Source organism: Tamandua tetradactyla, chromosome 11, assembly GCF_023851605.1.
Source record: "Tamandua tetradactyla isolate mTamTet1 chromosome 11, mTamTet1.pri, whole genome shotgun sequence".
Taxonomy (NCBI): domain Eukaryota; kingdom Metazoa; phylum Chordata; class Mammalia; order Pilosa; family Myrmecophagidae; genus Tamandua; species Tamandua tetradactyla.
Window position 1 is genome coordinate 34,792,221 of NC_135337.1, and position 20,344 is coordinate 34,812,564.

General features: G+C 41.7%; 1 protein-coding gene and 1 long non-coding RNA gene across 7 annotated transcripts in view; one reads left to right on the forward strand and one right to left on the reverse strand.

Annotated features, from left to right (window-relative positions):
* LRRC8D (leucine rich repeat containing 8 VRAC subunit D) overlaps window positions 1–15,532 on the reverse strand; it is a 128,231-nt gene extending 112,699 nt beyond the window's left edge. For 3 of the 5 annotated variants that reach the window (XM_077120330.1, XM_077120324.1, XM_077120325.1), the window contains exon 1: window positions 14,795–15,532. The gene's annotated coding sequence lies outside the window, so the exon portion shown is untranslated. Of the gene's footprint in view, window positions 1–14,331; window positions 14,661–14,794 lie in introns of those variants that run through there. The other 2 variants (XM_077120329.1, XM_077120328.1) reach the window with 2 other exon arrangements.
* Window positions 15,441–20,344, forward strand: part of LOC143650051 (uncharacterized) — a 94,066-nt gene continuing 89,162 nt past the window's right edge. For both annotated transcript variants that reach the window (XR_013159334.1, XR_013159335.1), the window contains exon 1: window positions 15,441–16,114. This is a non-coding gene — a long non-coding RNA (uncharacterized LOC143650051). The remainder of the gene's footprint in view (window positions 16,115–20,344) is intronic.

The window sequence follows — 20,344 nt, forward strand, 5'->3', positions numbered from 1 at the left end:
ACCCAGAATCCTGGATTTCAGGGCTCCAGGATTGCCTGGCTGCAGCACAACTGAATTAGCAACTGGAAGGGAATGCAATGCACCCCATGTACTTTGATCTTAGTGAAGCATTTGATACAGTGTCTCATGAAATTAGGATCACTAAATGAACTGAAATTTATGTGGATACAAGAACTACACAGTTCAGCCCTCTAAAGTGCAAAACACTAGATACATACATCTACTAGTATGATGAAGAAAAGAGCTACAAGGAACAGTATTCAACCTGTATTCAAAAGTAACTCAGAAATCACTCAAAGTGTCAGAATCAAATTTGCACATAACATTAATTTGGGAAGTGTGAAAAGGGCAAATGAGGGCGAGTCAATTGACTTAGTTATATTAACAGAGAGGTGAGGAAAAACAAGTTCAGTTTTATTTTTTGTGCTCCCTTTAATTTGCAGGGGTGGGGTGGAGATCCACAATGGGTAAGTAACCACTTCAAGACTCGGCATGAGAAGGCTGACAGTAAATTGAATATATTTTAAAGTTTAGGATCTCAAGCCTGAACTTCACAAAGTATGATTCTTATTATTTCACGCACCATCAGTAAAGTTCCTTGAGAAATAATATTCCTTTCAACAAGAAGACATTGTTAGCAAAACCCAAAGAAATGAAGGGGGTTAGAGGCTGAATTAAGGCGGTTAGATGAAAAAGTCAGCGGTGTATATATAATCTGGCCCCATTACAAATATGCCGCATGAGCCTAAGGTCATGAGAATAGTTTGCAAACACAGGGCAGGAAAAGGGACAGTGGAGAAGGGAGAGAGAGGGGGGCTACAACTCTGAGGAACATTATTTTTTTAAGCATACATTATAATTTCTAATTTATTTAATGTTGAGAAATCTCTTCTCCCTTGGTAGAACTGTTTGCCTTCCTGGCAAAAAATTATACTTTCAAGTCAGCCGTTGATTTAACTCAAGAAATGGGAGCTGATCATGGTGATGAATGTACTATCATGTGATATTGTGAGCCACTGATTGTACACCATACACAGAATGTTTGCATATTAAGAATGTTCGTGTTTGTATGTTGTTTTGGTTTGATAATACAAAAAAAAGAAAGAAAGAAATGGGAGTAAGAGAAGTTTGTAACATTGGAAAAATATGGCCCTAATATAGGCTGGGCTCCAGGAAATGTGCAAGTGACCGTCATTTCATGCAACTCCTAAGAGACTGAAGAGGGGAACTATTAGCCCTGGCCCACATGCAAGGAAAGGTTCTTTCCCAGATACAGGCTCCAAGGAAATCCTAGAACATTCGTTCTGGAAAATACAAGAGCCCTAAAAGGGCAGGCCACAGTGGCTCAGCAGGCAGAGTTCTTACCTGCCATGCCAGAGACCTGGGCTTGGTTCTCGATGCCTGCCCATGCAAAAAAAAAAAAAAGCGCCCTGAAAGGAAAGAGGGAAACCTCCATGATTCAATCTTCCACATATGTCACCCTTAACAACTCTCAACATAATCTGTACTGTCATTTTTTTTAAAGCAAGCTTTCGATGGACGGGAAATAGAGGGAAGGCCTCTGGGTGCCTGCAGACTTAATGCATAAAATAGCAATAGCAGCAGCTAACATTTGAGCATTAACTATGTGCCAGGAACCTAAGCATTTCATGTAAACTACTTAATCCTCACAACTAACCCTAGCAGGTAAATACTGTTATATCTGTTAAATAACTCCCTCATGGTCTTACAGCTTGTAAGTGGCAAAGGGGATTAAAATCCAGACAGTGGGCTCCAGAGCTCATCTCTGAGAGACAGTCAGAAAAGAGGCAGCCCCCAATGAAATCCTACACATTCCATTTCCTTATAAGTGGACACAAAAAGGAAAGCAAAAATTAGTGCAAAGGCTTAAAGATAAGAGCCATACTACATTTTAGAAAGGAATGGGAAAATATATGTGAAAAACTTTAGTTTGATGCTAATATTCTGAGATTATTTAATATTTATAGGGAATATCTCCTCCCAGAGTTTAATGGTAAAAACACAATGATAAACCCCAAATAAGCCTAAGGCCAGACTCCTCTGGTGAAAGTCCTATGCCCACAGGAAATCTTCCCTCACAAGGCTGGCTGCTTTCAGAATCACCTACAAGGTCCTTTAAATGTAATTCCCAAGCCCCACCTCAGATCTGCAACACCAGGTCCATTTCAGAAGCAACCAGGTGACACCAAGGTGCAACCAAGTTAGAGAACCCTACTGCAGATATTCTAAGCTTTTATTCACTCTCACAGTCACTGAAGTCACAGACTAGACCAATTTATTTCCCTTCTCATGAATCGGCAATGGAATAAGCCTTCGAAGGCTATGGAATGAAGTCCAAATTCTCAGCAGGAACGCTCCAAGCCTTCCTTTACCTGTCCCCAACTACTATTCTGGCCTCCCTCCCCACCATATCTCTCATTCTTTATAGCATCACTCCCCAAATACAAATTGTCACCAAACTTGGCACACAGAGAAAATACAGTGTAAATACCGCACGCTGCCCTGAATTATACTAAATTGTTTATGCATCTCTCTCCCCTTTGAAAACAGAGGCATAGCTTTCCTACTGTAGTCTGACCTAGGTAAATTTTAGTTTTCCATTTACATACTAGCAATGTGACCATGGGCAGGTTATTTAACCACACTGAGCCTCAATTTTGTAATCTTTGAAATGGGACATCACTGATAACTATCTTCATGGCTAAGGTAAGAATAAAACATAAAAATGTTTTGCTCAGTGCAGATCACCTAAATGCACTAAAATGATGGCTGCTGCTGTTGTTATTTATTAGCTTTGTTTCCTATCTACTAGAGTGCAATGCAGACATATTGAGTGCTCAAAAAGTATTTTCTTTCAAATAATTAGTGATGTCTTACAGCCCTTTCTCCTTATTCAATTTTGCTCTTTTATGAAGGGCATTTCATAATCTCTCTTCGGAGAAGGCATCTCTTCTCTTTCTTTCAAAAAATATCAGTGTAGAAATTTCTAATTAACAAGCTCTGTCAGTGTCCCTCCTACTTCAGCTCGACTTTTTGCTTTGAACGACAGTAACTGCCTGCAGCCAGTGTCGCTTCCAGAGAATCGCCTGCTTCACCCTTACAACAAACAGTACTTTGTAGGCAAACTGGAGGCGAGCCCAAAGTAGGAGGGAGGAAAAACCAAGGAAAAGGAATCTGGGCCAGAAACTGAGCCGACACCCACACAATCATTCACACTATAATGCAGGTAAGGAGAGACCAGGACAGGAAAGGAGCTTGGATCAACACAAACCTTCTCAACTACTCCCCAAGCACCTTTCTCAGCACCCACCCATGGAAAATGACTTCTAAGACTCACAAAGGACATGCTGGTCATCTCACTGCCTAGCATATACGGCTATTGTTGTGAATAAAATGTTGTCATATTAGCTCCTCATTCTCGCCAAATGGATCATGTTACCATTATTATCCTCTCCCCCATTTTACAGGTGAAAAAATCCAAGTCTCTAGAAACCAAAGACCACATCACAAGTCAGTACAGAAGAGAGAGCCAGGACTCATGTCTTCTCAGCTCCAAATCCTGGATCCACCCACTGTCCAATTTTTCAAATGTGAAAAGCAGTATCAAAATCACTCCTGGGGTGGTTCAGTGGTAGAATTCTCACCTTCCATGTAGGAGACCCGGGTTCGATTCCCGGACCATGCAAATAAACAAACAAAAAAACACTTTTAGAAGGTAAAATTGATAGGTTTTGTGCCCTCAAAAACAATTCTGGTGTAAAGGGTTGTCGAGGCTGTCACATAGCAACGAGGCTCTAATACGGCCCTCGCGATAATCAGTACAATATTTTCGCACAGCTTCCCAGAACATCCTTCAGTCAGCTTTCCAACCCCTAGATGGAAACTGTCTCCTGATGATGTAGTCAGTCCATTTGATTTAGGGAGAAGGAACTAGGAAAGGAGTACAGTTCTGTTTCTTTTCTTAATCAAACCCTGATCCAGAGTTAAAGAGACTGAGGCGATATGGAAAGCAAAGTAAGCAAACCTGTCACTGTGGTTGTGGGAGTACAGGAAGCAGTAAGGCGGTCCCCTGAGGCCAGACCAGCGTGGGTTCAGAATCACAGCTCTGGCATTTGCAGGCTATATGACCTGCAATCCTTGGCCGCTCAGGTGATAGGGAGGTGCAACCAGCCTGGGGAACTGGGCCTGGCTCCTTTGCTACAAAATGGAGCTGTTGTCAGGAGTAAATGAGTATGTAAGGTACTCAGAACAGTGCCTGGGGCATGGCTTCACCAGGGTTTCCTCTGGTTATTTCCAGAATAGATTAGTCTCTGGAATTGGATTTTTTTTTTAAAGTACATTTTTCTAAGAGGTTAAAGAAGAATTCTTGTTCACTGTGTTAATCCATAATGCCCAAACCAGCACAAAGGCTATTTACAAGTTTCATTTCCTGATAGGATCTTCCAGGATTTCCATCTGTGGACTAGAGTTCCTGGAAGAAGCAGCAGTTGAATTTGAAGTACAAACTTCAACATAGCAACAGTGCAAGGAAATCTGTCCTCATTCTCTCACATCACAAACCTGTTTCTTTAAGGAGAAATACAGACCCTTATTCCATTAAACTAATTAATGTGGAGGCTACATGAAAACTTTTTTTTATTATAGTCTAAAAGCTACCTGTGTTAAAAAAAATTTTAGTTATTCTTATTTAGGAAGATATGGTTCTGATCACACAGGTATGACCGGAATAAAACCTGCTGATGAATCAAAAGTTTTCTTTCCTAGAATGCTGAAATTCCAGCAACAATGCATTACATTTCGGATGATTAAAAGAAAAAAGCTGTTAAAAATCCCCTCGGGCTAGGATTCTAGACTCAGTTAGATCTGTTGAAATTTTTTTGCACTCTTCTCTATCAAAGAAGGCGTAGGTACAACAAATTACACTTAAACTCCGGAAGGACTTTCCCCAGCAGAGCACGTAAAACTCAAGAGAAGACCCCAGCAGGATTACAGTACCAGGTCTGCAGTCTGCAGTTGTATTCAGCACACTGTGCCCTGCTGGGGGTGGGGGGCTGAAACCCAGCCTATGCTGTTCTCCAAGCAGAGCACCCTGACAGGGCAGAGGCAGGCGTGCTGCAACAAAGGAGCCACGGGCTAATCCAGCTGGTGGTGAGTCCCAGCCTTCCACAAGCAAAGCAAGCTGGTCTCAAAGCCATCGCTTCCCTGGGTCTGCCATGCAAACCCCTTCACATAAGCTTACTGTGGTTTGGGCATGGGGTGGGAGGGTGGGAAGCATAGGTTTTGTACTCTAACAGAGCCAACTTTCCACAGTGCAAACATTTTCCAGATTGCTTGGTTTATTTTTTGATATGGCTGCTCTGTGGACCCCTGTTCTCTTTCTCATTTGCATATTCCTCTCTGCTGTTCGCTCCCATATCCCTGTTGCAGAAGCCACAACACAAGTTAAAGTGAACACACCAAGAATGGCAAAACTGCTGCATTCTTTACCCACTCACAGAGATTTTGCAGTATATCTAATATTCATTGGGTTAAAATTTTCCCTTTCTCATGTTAGTTTTCCCTTTCCTGCCCACCTTCCCTTCCCCAATTTTAAGGTATAAACAAATCTACTCCCCTTATTTTCTGAGGTACAGGATCCTTCTTCTACTTCAAGTGGGCCTCACCTCTCACTCTCTATCACCAGGCCCTCTGCTTCTCCCCCGACATACCCTCACCATCAGCTTCATTCCCATATGCTATATCCTTCTCTCTGAATCTGTTACAGTATGGGCAGAACAACCCCTTTCAAATGCATCCACTCCAGATATAACACACTAAAACTTGGCAGAAATTGTTACCATATCAAGTATGGGGGATTTGGTATGTTTTGTTCTGCTGTGTGTCTGTGAGTGAGAGTGGTGGGGAAGGGGATACGACAAAAGTCTAGAATGAAGTTTTACTTTGTTTCAACTTAAGCTGATTTTCAACATACACTGTACTTCTAATCAAATCTTATGCTCACATTTATTTGGCTACCAAAGGGCAGTCTATCTGAGGGTCTAAGTTCAGGCTGTATCCAGCCCAGAAAGCTATTCTGTTTGGTCTACAGCATGTTCATATTTGAAATATTGAATTAGCCACCTTTTAAAACCAGATTTTACATAGTAATCCAGATTTCAGGATGACAGTTATAAAAAGTCAGAAGATTTGGCCACATTGGCCCACATTCCCACATGGCAAGAATCTGCTGCTAACAGCAGTAACCCCCTTGGAAAGGACCTGTATTTTCTAGCTCAGCCCAGCCCCACTCCCCATCCCAACCTCCCAAGATTGAGTACCACCTGCCTTAAATCATCTTACTTGAGGCTCACTCAGGCATTGTCTAGTATTTGCCTGAGACCCCTGGGGCTGGAGCTAACATCCAACTCAAAACTCTCCTTTTCTCCCCCAATATCCAGTTAGTGAAGATACTACAATTATACTTATAAAGTTTCTCCTTGATATGGAATTTGCCATGTCCAAATAATCATAAGGAAAAGAACTTAGAACTAAGTGTGACAAAAATGTTTCCATAATAGAAAAGTACTTTTAAAGAATTTAGTGAGAGAAAAGGTCTCCACGTGTGTGTAGGGAGAGGGTGTATTTGTGAAAGCGCTGTGACACTGTGGAACACTTCCCACTTTGTACTTATTATTGGCTAATAGTTGATATGAAAAATAGAACCCTTAAAGTGGAAACTTAAATGAATTCACTCCATTGAAATGATTACACTTGAGCATAATACAAATAAAACAGGCTATAATTATATGATATAGATAAATGGATATTTATTTATCCATTTGGGTTTTTTTTTGAGGATATAGATATTGAGTATTTGCTTTTTGTTTTGGCATGGGTAGGCTCTGGGAGTCCAACCTAGGTCTCTGGCATGGCAGGAAAGAATTCTGCCAGTGAGCCATTCTTGCACCGCCCATTTGTTTTTTTGGGTTTTTTGGCATGGGCAGGCACAGGGAATTGAACCTGGGTCTCCGGTATGGCAGGTGAAAACTCTGCCACTGCATCACCACTGCCCGACCCGCCCATTTGTTTTTAATTGTATTTATTTGTTATACAGCATTTACTCAGCAAGCACTTGGACATAACACACAAGAAGGGACTAAGTACATCTTCATATATTTAGGTACAGTAGTTATTTTAGGGTCAGATCTAATTTGAAGACATTCTAAGACCACTACTGGTGATAACTGAGAATAGACAAGAGAAAAATACCAAAACAATCAAGTGATTTTAAATTAAATTCTCAATTTTGGATAAATTTTCACTCAACTGCTTTTACCAACAGGCTGATAATTTCTAAAATCACAATGCAAAGGTGAGAACAAGAAAACTAGCCTGGAGACCTGAAGACTGGAGGCTACTACAGCTTTATTCTTATCATCTGTTAATAGTCATCAGGTTCTAATCCATAACATGAAGACCATAAACTAGATGAACTGAAAGGTCCCCCTTTACCTCAGAATCTGATTCTCTTTGTCTTTTAACAGGAAATATTAATAGGTATTGTAAAATATGTACAAAGAAATCTAAGTAGAGAAATAGAAAGACTATAGTGGATAACAGAATAGACTTTGAGAGAAAGCAAGCCTGTTTCAAAGTCCAGCTCCACCACTTCTATGTGACTTTTGACAAATCACTTAACCTCTCTGAGTTAGCTCATCCATAAAGTGGGAACAGTCCAGCTTCCACAAAGAATTAACGGAAAATGTACGTAAATTATAGGGCACAAGTTTGGACAATCAGTAAATGCTCAATAAATAGTAACTTATTATTAATAACTAAGTATTCCATAATTTCTACAATTACAAAAAAAAAACTATCTGACAACAAACTGATTTTGAAAGCTTAGCAGTAGGTGATATTCTGAACATCACAGGGGCCATTTCCCAAAGAATGTGAATTCTCAAATATTTCTAAGAATTGCACTGGAAACAATCTATAATGAGAATTTTGATTGATTCCATTTCAAACCCAATCTTCAGATTTGTCCTGTCTCCACTGTGTCAGATCTGGATCAGCATCTTTCTGGTGGCCAGCATCTTTCAAAGAGAAGGGTGGTCCTTGCACACCCCTTCTTTTCCCTGCCCTCTGGAATTCACTGCAGGTTTGGCTATCTGTTGGTGCTAAGACATAGCAATGGGATTTATGTGTTGCTCTAGAAGTGAAGCCTTCTCTGGCAATGTTCCTAACTATTACCAGCAAGCTGTGGAGGAAAGAAAAAATGTTTTTAAGAAAAGAACACATGTAATAGAATCTAACATCAATATCTGTGAGCCTTCTCCAAAAGCAGGGGTCAAGGGGAGGATATGGACATCTTGAAATGTTCAGAGCAGCAGCGGTTTCCCAAACTTTTGATTTCCCAGACCAGTAAAATTTCAAAAAGAAGACTGTCATAAAATTGCCAGGTTTATGTGACCAAGAAATGACACCAAAAAGCAGACCACCACCACATACTCTGCAATAATTTCATAAAAGGGGGCAGGGGGGATGAACCTCTGAGAGTAGGAAATAAACCTTAAATTGAATCAAGTTGACATTAAAATTAAAACTGAAAAGCTTACTATATTGTCTTTATTCTAATTATTTCTCCTGGGCTGGTGAAACCATCATCATAACCCACATTTGGAAATGACTGCCCAGAAGCGAACTGTGAGTTGCTGCCATGATGCCATCCAGATCAGAATGCAGTAACTCATGGAAGCACTGAGGGCCACACTGAAGAACATTTGCTTTCTTGGTCATCACCTTCTAAGGAAATGGATATATCCTTAAAGCTCTTTGTTTGCCTTAATAACCAACTATGGGTCTGTCATCCATGAATGTTTCAAAACTCATTTGAAGATGTCTTCAGTTAGGACCCAGTCTTGTGTACAACATGTAAGATGGAGGTTCTCGGCCTTGGCTGTGCATCAGAATCACCTGGGAGGTGGCAGGTCTTTTCAAAACCACACATGCCTAAACCCCAATCCCAGAGATTCTGATTCAAAAGGACTGGACATATGTAATTTTAAAATGCTCCCAAACTGATTCTGGGATCAGGCAGGGTTAAGAAAACTAGCACCATATTTCTTTGCATTCATCCTGAATTTCTGTCTTTAAGCTTTAAGGTACACCTTCTCATTTCTTCCTTCTGGCAAAAAATACTAATGGAGGGCCTGTCCTGTGCATGATTCTAGGAAAACAGTGGTGAACAGAACAGGTACATCCCTGCCTTCAACACACTGACGGAGTCCTAGAGAATGCAGTCAAGGGAAAAGGGAACTAGAATACCTATCAGGTTTACAAGAAGTAGGTGAAATAACCAAATTTTCCTATGTCCCCATTATAGTAGTTTCATGGGCTTCAATAACATCCCTTTCCAGCTGCCTTCTTTCCAGACACTAGAAATTCTAATATTTTTATCAGAGGAACAGGCTTCTGTCGTGAAGTTTATATTCTAGAAGGAATGTCCAAACTTTCTAGGTATCATTATGTCAGTCATTCCATCTCCAGTATCTCTCTTCAGGTTAGGTGTTCATGACTTTGAAGGAAGCACAGAAGAAACTCAGTTAAGACTATGCTTTCTCTTTTGTTTCCAAAATAATTTTGAGGAAGCTTAGCATTTCTTGTTCTTTCTGTCTGTAACAGACATTGGGACAACACTGTGAAAGTATTTTCAGAGCCCTTTCCTGGGTTTTCCCAACAGAATATCATCCTTTGACAATTCCATAATTTCTCTCTTAACAGCTGACCTCATATTTGCCCATGTAGAAACTTACCTGCAAATCTTCTGATGACTAGCACATCTTTGTGTGGTTTCCCTGGAGTAAATCCCTACTGGCTAGGTATTTCATAATTCAGAAGAGCTTACTGTCATATGTAAACCTAGAAATTCCACTGTGTGCTCCTTCTTTTGGGTCAATTATGTAAATAAGACCTGAGGGATCCCATTGTTTATATGCCTCCAACCAGAGGAGAAATCTTTATCTTTGGCCTTTATTTATGGTCTTTCAAAGGCAGTTAGATTCCAGGCTGGCTCTCGCATTACATGTGTAAACTTAAGCTAATATCATCTCCCTGGGCCTGGATTTTCTTATCTATAAAATTCAAGGATTGTTTCCTTCCAGCTATAAAATTCTGTCATTCTATACAAAATGCTACAGTAGCATCCATAACTCCAAGGTGACTTCAACTTTACAGTCTTTTGGAAAGTATAAGAGGACGATGTCTAAGTACATTCAAGTATTTTGTTTCTTCAAGAAATTTCATATTCACAAAACATCTCTTCTCATAGGAATATCTTTCATAGCCAGAGGATGGTAGACAGGTTTCCATGTGGACCAGGAGAGAAGCAAGACCAGTTTCTCTCCTCTGGATGGACAACACACCAAAAGGGATGTGGGTACAGTGGACATGCATAATAAAGAGGTGGCACAAGTTGGCCATGAGCTCTGGAATTGTGCTCCAGAATGCCTTCAGAGCTGGTGAATGGCTACCACTGAAATCAAATCATTTATTTAAATCTGGTCTGTTGGATAGATCTAGAATCTGAGAACGCGGCACTAAATTATCCAAGATTTCTGACCTGTCTGCTTCAAGATATTAGGGAACAGTACTTTCTCTACTGTTTTTCCAGTGAAGATATGAAATTACACCAATGACAAGCTAAAGTCCGGGTCTGGGGAAAAGGTTGGTTTCTAACCCTCATTCTCTCTGCTTCCCCAAACGTAAAGCTGTCAGCTGTCACTAACTATCTTGGGTATACCAACAAAATGAAAAGGAAAAACAGAAAAGAAGAACTTGACCTGAGTGGGAATCAAGCTTATATGTGGTTTTTGACAGTTATGGACTGATCTCTACACAAATTTCAATAGCAACTCTTATCTGGCAAGCTTCAGATTTTCATAAAACATTAGAAACTCTTTTCCAGATATCTAAACAGAATTAAAAAGACCCCAGACGATGAAGTACAGACTTCAGAAGCTTGCAACAGACTCAAACAATTTCGAAAGGGCATGTCAGGTACAAACATTGCAAAAGAGCTAAAGGCAATGTGGCTTGACCACAAACACAGATTTCTCAGCAGCCCCCACACTAGGGACCACTGAGGCCCTGAAACACAGCTCCATAACTCAGCACCCTAACTCTCAATGGGGCCAGCGATGCCCAACTACTGGGTTTCTTGTGGTATTAACATAAATGACTACAAGGTTTCTGGCAAACACATTTATCCTCCACTTCTCTCTGAAATGACAGAAAACAGAATCAAGATTCAAAAATCTCAGCAGGCTAGAATACCGGACCAAAATAAGTAAGATAAAACTGGACAATAAATTTTTAAAAATCTTCCACTCGATGTCAAAACTACACACAAAAAGCCCAATGTGAATTTGGAACACATCAGCTCATATAACAAATGTCTGACTGTTCATCACCTATACACGAGTCTATGGTAAGGGCTGCTTTAAAAAAGAGAAAGAGAGAAAGAAAAAAGCAGTTGTTAGCTTAGACTGCAGTTAAGTAGACCTTTCTTTTGGTCCAGGTCTCAGGAAATAGCTGCTTAGTGTACTCTTTGCTGTCCAGACCACTTCTCAAAAACTGGATTCAATTCCAGGCACCACTACTCTCTCTGAGAGATACTGACATACTGCGAAGACATCTAGAAATCATGTCCCACACAGGACTGTAAAAAGAACTGGGACTACTTTGCACTGAGAAAAGTTGGGGTGGGAGTGAGGGGAGTGAGTAATCAAACTGTCTTTTCATTCAAAGGGCTGCTCTGGGAAAATGAGTATTCCAGAAGAGTTGAATAGTTTCAAGGAGGCAATCTTCAGCTCAAATAAGAAAGGCTTTTCCAACACTACAAACAGCCTAAAGATGTAAGAGCATTCCTTCATAAGGGGCTACTGAAACAGGCTGTCTGACAAATGTAAGGATTTATTAAAGAAGTTGGGCCAGGGCCTTTCTAAAACCATTTTCAATTCCCATATTCTGACTCCCACTTATCCCAATATTTTACCACCTTGCTAGCTCGTCTGCCATTTTCTCTCTTGATATTGCCCTTTCTTTCCAAGATTAGCCTGGACCCTCATCAATTCAGACAGAAGAGCACAGAAGTCCCCTCAATTTGCTTCCTAACCTCAACGTTATTCTTCCTTACATGTCAAGAAGCTCCTCTCTCAAGGCTATTCTGAGATATAACTACACTTATCAGTCATTGTCTAGGTCAGGGCTTCTCAACCTCTGCACTATTAACATCTTAGGCAATTCTGAACTGGGGTGGAGAGGTGGGTATCCTGTACATTCCAGGATGTTTGGCAGTATCACTAGCCTCTACTCATTAAGATGTTGGTACCATCCCACCCTCCAACTAGGATAACCAAAAATGTCTCCAGACATTGCCAAATGACTCCTGAAGGACAAAATCATCCCTGGTTGAGAACTCCGGTCTTTAGTTATGGTTCAAGTTTCCCACTAACTAGCTCCACTTTCCCTTCCTTCACCTTTCAGATTCACTGCTCCAGTTAGGCAAACCTATTTACTGTTTTCCGCCAGAGGCAAACCTCAAAGCTATACCATATGTCATTCACCTACCATCGGGAATTTCCTGGCCCTTCTATTGATGTAACCACATCCGTGACCACTGCCAAAAATTGATTCAGATTCACCCTCACCCTGCCCCGGACACACACACACACACACACACACACAGTACTTCCAGTTGGCTCTAAACACCCTTTCCGTTTCATGTATCTGTCTACTGGTTGAATCCTCTCCTTCATTGTTAAGATCCCAGAAAACCCACTCTGGTTCTCTGCTTACCACAGTAAGTCAATAAATTATTGACTGGTGTTTCTTAGAATGCCAAATACCAGTTCCAATTATAAACATATAAAAACCCTCCCCAGGTACCATTTCAAGAACATATATGATCATGTGTAAACAGTTTTGACACAATTTGGGCTTTTTTATAGCTAGTGTCAATTTATCTCCAGTGCTGAGATTTAGCTAAGTCTAGTTCCAAAACACAGTTACAAAACAATTTAACTATTCAGACACGACAACTACCTCAGAAGATTCTAAGATTAATCCAAAAGCCCTGTACAACATAAGTAAGAAAAAAAAAAGGCCAAATTTTTTAAATGCTGAAAAATACAGCGGGGAGAAAAACACACGAATATAGCTCAGTACTTTGTTGCATCATGCACTACTCGACACAGTAAAAGTGGAAGAGGCTAAGGGGGAACTGGGTCATTTAAGGACAATTTACTCTCTCACCTTCTAATCGGCTGTGTTTTAATCAAAATATACACACACACTCTCTCTCTCAATGAAAACGAGGCAAATCTAAGATAAAATGTTCAAATATACAAACAAAGCACACCAATTCAAGACTTCAGAACTTCTTCCAGCTCCATGGATCATTTTTTCCGGAGCACCCACAGAGACTAAAAACTCCAAATAGTCTTATCCCAATCTTTATTTTAATCATTAAGTTTAATCTCAGGATCTTTGCTCTTTTGCTCTTGGATTTTAACAGGGTTTTAGTCAGTTGGTGTCAAAGACAGCAGAAGCAAAGCTGTTCTCTGACCTAGCTGACAGTAGCTGTTCCCTCGGTATTTAAGGAGTATTAAAATATAGGCGTTCTGAAGACCCCATTTAATGGCTACAGTGCAGGATTCTTTTCACAGGACTGTAAGAATCAGAGGCGCCAGAGGCTTTGACAGGGAAGGTCTCAATCACTGCCATTCTTAGCCCTCAAAGGATCCCTTTGGTTGTTTATGAGGTAAACAGCCCTGACTATTACTACAGGCAGGAATTCCCTACCTGTTCAAACTCTTCTGGCCTCCAGCAAGAGCACATAATAAATGCTCAATAAATGCTGCCTGAACTGAATTTTATTATTAAAGTTGCTAAGGAAAGTTTACAGAGTCAGCTCACTCCAGTCCCACATCCCTTTCATAACATGTCTACCTATCTTTCTTCGCTCAACAGAGGGTATCTTACAAAGTCATAGAGGAGGAAAGAAAGAACTCTCAGAAGCAACAGCAGCCATGTATGGGCCCAAGTGGTTGAAGCTGGGCCCCACATTCGACTAGGACTACCCACTACCTATTTCTCCATCTCTCTGCCTACCTCCTGAGGGCTCCCTTCCTCTTCACCTCTGTGCTGCCCCACTTATCAGTCTCCACCCCCAAGGCAATCCTACCTTCCCACTTTCTGCCACACATCTCCCCAACTGCCTACGGCTTGGGAACACATTACCCCGCCGCTCCCTCTCCAGCAGGGACCTACCTCTCCTCCCCTCGACTTGCAGCAGCTCTTCTTCACCGTGGCTGGCTTTTTACGAAACCAAAGCACTCAATTCTTTATCCCCCAGGGATACCCCAATTATGGGGGTAAAGAAGGGAAACCTCTCTATCAACCCTCCAGGACCGGGAGGTGCTAGTCCCTTTGGCAACCACCCCTAATCTTCCCTCTCCTCTCCAAGACCCCAGACAGGATTCGAGCAGAAGTCTTGCTCCCAAGTGCCCACGCTTCCAAACAAGCTAGAAGCGGATTATACCGGTACCCAACCCGGAGATGGCCCGCGGGCGGGCTGGGTGCACCTGCGGGTCCCTTCCGCCCTCCCCACGGCGCTGGGGGCGGGGCGCGCGCCCTCGCCTCACCGCCCCCGCCCACCGGGTTCCCAGTCCAGCCCACCCGGCGAGGGAAGAAGGCGGAGGAGGGCGTTTCCGGAGAAGTTAAAAGGGCTCACCTTATGGGCACCGGGCCAGCAAGGCCAGACACCAAACACCCACCTCCAGGAAGAACCGGCGGAGCTGCAGCCGGAGTTCCCAGCCCTTCTGATTGGGCGGAGGGAGGCAAGAGAAGGGTGAACGCGAACTGGAGCAGGAGCGAGGCAGTTCGTACTCGCCTTTCGCGGGGCCCACCGCCCGCGATCGAAGCGCACGCCCCTCAAATTGCCGAAATCGGAACAACCTCCAGAGCCTGAGCGTCCCGGAGGCGGGAACCCGGCCCGGCTGGCCCCCACCGCTCGGGAGCGAGCTCCCGGCCGCAGCCTCCGTTCGGGCCGCGGGACTGTGCGCAGCCGGGCAGAACGCCTGCGCCCGGGCTGCGCGCTCCGGCTACGGCGCAGCTCTCACCCGCGCGTTGTTAGTTCTCTCGGTTCCGGCTCTTGCCCCAGAGAGGTGCGTACCGACCTTGGGGTCAGCCCCGGCAGCTTGGCCGCCGATCGAGGACTTAGGGTGAGGCTGAAGGTGGCGGCATCACCTGCGACGGGCGGCTGCACTGCGGTGGCTGCACCGGTACGCGCCGGGACGGCGAAGGCGCGCGGCGCCCTGGACCCTGCTCCCGTGGCCCCGCCCGCGGCTGCCACCTCGAAGCGCGGCGGAGGAGCCGGGGCACCACGGGCGGCGGCAGCGACGGCGACGGGAGCAGCAGCACATGACTCTGTAACGAGGGGAATTAGACAAAGCGTAACATGGACTCCGGGCCCGTGCAGGCGCTGCAGCTCCGGGACCAACCGCAGCCGGCGAGCGCCGCGACTGGCCCGGCTGCAGCCAATGGGGCGGGCCCGGGCCTCCATGTGATTGTGAGCACTTTCCCCTGGTTGTCTTGCCGCGCCCGCCGAGGGTCGCGGCGCTTCCGCAGCTGGGGCTGACGGGCTGTCCAGATGGAGCCTGTGTGGCGAAGGGGGATGGCCCGGCGCTGGTGACTGGCGGCAAGAAACCGCTGAACTCCAAGCAGGTGCATTGGTCAGGGAAGAACGCCAACGGTATAGCGCTGTGGCCGTAATATCTCCCCAGTGCTCACCTGGGCACTGCTCGATGCCAGGGAAGCGTCGCCGCCAGCAGGACTCAAGCCGAAGTCAAGAACCTTAGCGTCTAACGGGTCACTCCTGTTGACTAAAATTCTGATATTAAGACTTAAGAGGAAACGCTGTGAAATAAGGGGAAAGTTCCAGTAGTAGGCTTCCAATCCATGGACAAGCTGCTTACTAGGAATTTGGGGCTCACACAACTTTCTCGTCATAAATATTTTCCCAGCCTCATTTATTCTGCCTCAGCATTTAAAGGTATATTGGAAAGTCTGTTCTTCTTTTAATCTTAATCTGCCCCTCCCCCCCCATTCCCTTTCACCAAAAATATCTTGCATGTAAAGCAGACAGAAAAGTTACCACCTTAAAAGACTGTTCTATGCTGAGAGGTGTTTTCCAACTTGGTATCTTCCCCTTTTCCTCTTTTTTCTCTCCCGTTAAGAATGGAGTATCTTTGCAGTCTTTTGGGAGTGTGCAGGCAGTGATCAAGAAATAAAGTCAGCAGAAGTGTTTGGATTTGTTTGGATTTTAATAAGACGAATAGTTCTTGCCCATTACTTCATTGTCTCCATTTATCTGAACAATGGGAAGTCTCATCTTCTACCAAGATCTTTGCATACAAGAAGATGTTCAAATATTTACTCAGTGTCTAGTATGCTCTTAACAAACATGCTGCACAAGGTGTTATAGATGCTCAGGATGGTGTTTGTGCAGATATAGTGAGGTATTAAGGTGGTTGCCTAGGGGTTCAGAAAGGCTTCAAAGAAAAGAGGTTGATTGAACTGACCCTTCAAAAGGGAGCACGTATTCATGAAGTACTGCAAATAAAGCAAGCCCAGACAGGGAAAAGCATGAACAGAGGGGTCAAGGAGTACCATAGGCCAGTTACAAGGTGACACCAGATTTTGAGTCCTTCCTTTCTCCTGTTTCTTCACTTTCCTTACCTTTACCCTCTTGCAAACAGCCTCTCCTATTCTATGTGCCCAGCTAAGGAGAAGATGTGCAGTCATGGAGTGAATGACAGGTGTTATAATCATTGTCTCAGGTTTGCTCATCTGGGAGGTCAGAGTAATTTTTAAAACTATTAACATCTAGTGGTGTGATATTTAGGTTAAAAATAACCCAATACTTATAATTAATTTGGGATGTTTAGCTGTTTGTATAATCACTCTTCCGTAGTTTGCTCCACCTTTTAATCTTCCTTGGGTTTTAAATTCTTGTTCTAGATTTGAAAGAAGTATGATTCCAAGATTGGCATAAATTGAGAAAAGAAAAACGGTACTCAAAAAACAGTCAAATGTGGACAAACGGGCGTTCCCATACACTACAAATGTAAATTGACTAAGTCCCATTGGAGGAAAATTTGGCAATTCTTAATCAATATGCACATCCTCTTTGACCAGGCAATTCCACATCTAGGAATTTATACTTCAGGCACATGTGTACAAAAGTGTATGTACTCCAGAAAAATTTACACACATGTACAAAGTATATGTACATATATAGGTATTTATTGCAGCATTTTTTGTTAATAGTATGAGTATAAAACTGTGAGTATAATTTTGTCTAATAACAAAATCTACGTAGGGAATTGGTTAAGCAAATGATAGATCTGCAGAAGGAAAACTTCTGTTTGGAAAGATAGCCCAGGTCTTTAAGTAAAAAAAACGAGTTGTAGAAGAATATGAGCAGTATGAACCCATTTTTATTTACATTTTTCATTTTTAAGTAGGCTTGTTTTATGGTTAGAAGAAATCTGGAGGCATATATAAAAAGCTGTTAACTGGTTATCTCTGGATTTGGGTCTTTCACTTTCTGTTGTAAAGTTCTATAAGTTTGAATTGTGTTTACAGTGAACATACATTACTTTGATGATCAAAAAATAAAATATTTTAAGAATTAAAATGAGTAAGAATTCTACAACTGGCAAGTAATGAAAGATAACTGATAGTCAAGAATGTAAAAAGCCACGTAAGCATCTCTTTTTCTCCAAGAAAATAAACAGGAAAGGGGCAGCAAACGACAATAGCTGATTTGACATTGGAATCAAAGTTAACAGGATAAAGAAGGTGTGCTAGGCTACTCCAGACATATCAACAGGGACAGAGTAGGGGAAATGCTATAAGGAGTCAAGGAAATTCTAGCCAACAAAAACTTGCGGGCACTTATTGCCCTTTGCTGAGTTGTTATAGGCAGGAATCGGCAATTGTTCCAGCATATGGTAAATCTGTATCACAATAATAATAATAACTGCTAATACTTAGTACTAATGATGTGCCAGGCTATTCTAAACTATTTACATATTTTCACTTTTAATCCTCACAGTAACCTTATGAGATGAGATACTTGACTATTTTCTTCATTTTATAGATGAGAAAAGGAGAGATTATGGAATTAGCTCAAGATCAAATGCCTGTAAATTGGCAGAGATAGACTATTAAATCAGGCAACTTGGCTCCAGAGATCTAAGCACTTGATCACATTACTATCTAAAAGGATAGTGTACCATAAAGGCCATTATATGTACATCTTCTTTTATGGAGTAATTCTAAATTGATTTGTGCTTACCTAAACACTAGCTCTTAGTGTGCTCTAAGGCACTCAAAAATACTTGTTGATTGAATGAATAATTGGCTTTCCTCCTAGAGAGGAATCTGCTCTCCTTGGAGGAGTAATTTTTCATTCTTGTTCCTTTCATCACCTAGTAGAGTGCCTAACATGTGGTTAACAGTCTGAGTTTCAGTAATCTGCAAGTAAGTTTTTGGAAAGTTATGTAGAAATCAAGCTTTATCAAGTGATCCAAAATGCACTGAGATTGCTTCTGAGTAATACCATGATGAATTCCTTTGCAATATGAGAAAAAAAACCCTGGGGTAACGGGCTAAATCTGGATACACCTGTGTAATCATACACAAATAAATGTAGAATATATTTGCTTTGAAAATGATAGTAAGGGGGAAGAGATACAGGATTTCAAATTAGTGGAGCATCTCCCTCTTTCTCTAACCTCTCTCGGTTTCCCCATCTCTGAAATAGGGGTGCAATACGTATCTTGGGTTGCTGTCAGATCGAGATTAAATGAGATATATATGCAAAGGGCTTAACTGAGTGCCTAGAACACATGTCTTGGACAATAAATAGTATCTATTACAAATGTGTCCACATATTATAAATGTGACCAAATTTCTTAATCTCTTTTTTCTGGCTCTATTAATACAACTGTCAAAATAATATGAATACCTTGAACACGTCCATATGGAAAAGTGGCAGAAATTCATATCCACATGGTGCCCTGAAATTAAGTAGTAGGTCAGCCTGAGCAAGTGGTAAAGCAGTTGCCTTCTCATCTTCTCTTTCCTCCCTTGTGCTACCTCCTATTTACCTCTTCTTTCCATTCTTTCTTCAGACAGGTTCAAACCATTTCATTTTTTTACACGTTTAAGCTTTCAACCTTGGAGGAAGGAAGCAAATTGTCTCTGTTCTTCCTGGCTGAGGAAATTGAAACGATAGAGAGTAGACTAGAAATCAGCAGATTGAGGAAAGAGAAGCAGAGTGGAGGAAATGGAACTGGGTGGAATGTACAGGGTAACTCTCTATGAGTTTTGAGGTAACATAAAGTCCAAAGAGGAAGGGAAATTGTCAGGCTACTATACTTAGAAAGAATATGGTGAAAATGAAACTAGAAAAACTAAGAGTGTGTGTCTTAATCAACCACAAGAAGAAATGGATTCATAGAGTGGTGAAATTTTAGGGTCGCCTATCTAGATAAAAGGATGTTTTTTAATTGGTATCATAAGATTTCCCAAAAAGGCATTCGATAATTTTTTTGATGAATTAATGAATTTATTTTAGATTTTTTTTCAGTCGTATACTCAGGAAGGGTATACATTCCTAGGAAGAAATTTTTCTATATCATGCTGTTCCCTAAGTATTTGCTAGCTAAGAAAAGACATTTGTATTCAGAGTCTCCAAATCTAGACCTGTTAATAAAATATCTCCTGATAGTTTATGTAGCAAAAGAAGAAATTCAGTGGAAAATATGAGCGCTTTGCTAGTCTCCTGTAAGGGAAAACAAGCTGAACTGAGTTAATAAATAAACAAAATTGCAAAATAATAATTCCAAGGTTCTAAGTTATGTTATTATAAAGTAAAATATTTAAACAATGTAACAGTATATTGAAAAAAATTGGATAGAATAGGTTAAATATTCATTTCCCCCCAAACATTATTTACTTTAAAATTGTCATGATGTGGGGTGAGGTGGCTATGTATCCTAATCTGGATAAAATAAAAGGATAAAGTGAGAATGAAAGAACACTGATGTGACATAAAATAGAAAGTGACAACTTTAATTATAGTTTTGGAAAATGTAAGTTAATATGACACAAAAATCCTGGGGGGAAAAAGCACCATAAAAAGAAATCTGGCAATTCTTATAAAAAATAAAAAGGCCCCCTAAGCAAATGGATTTCTATGGTCATTTGAAAG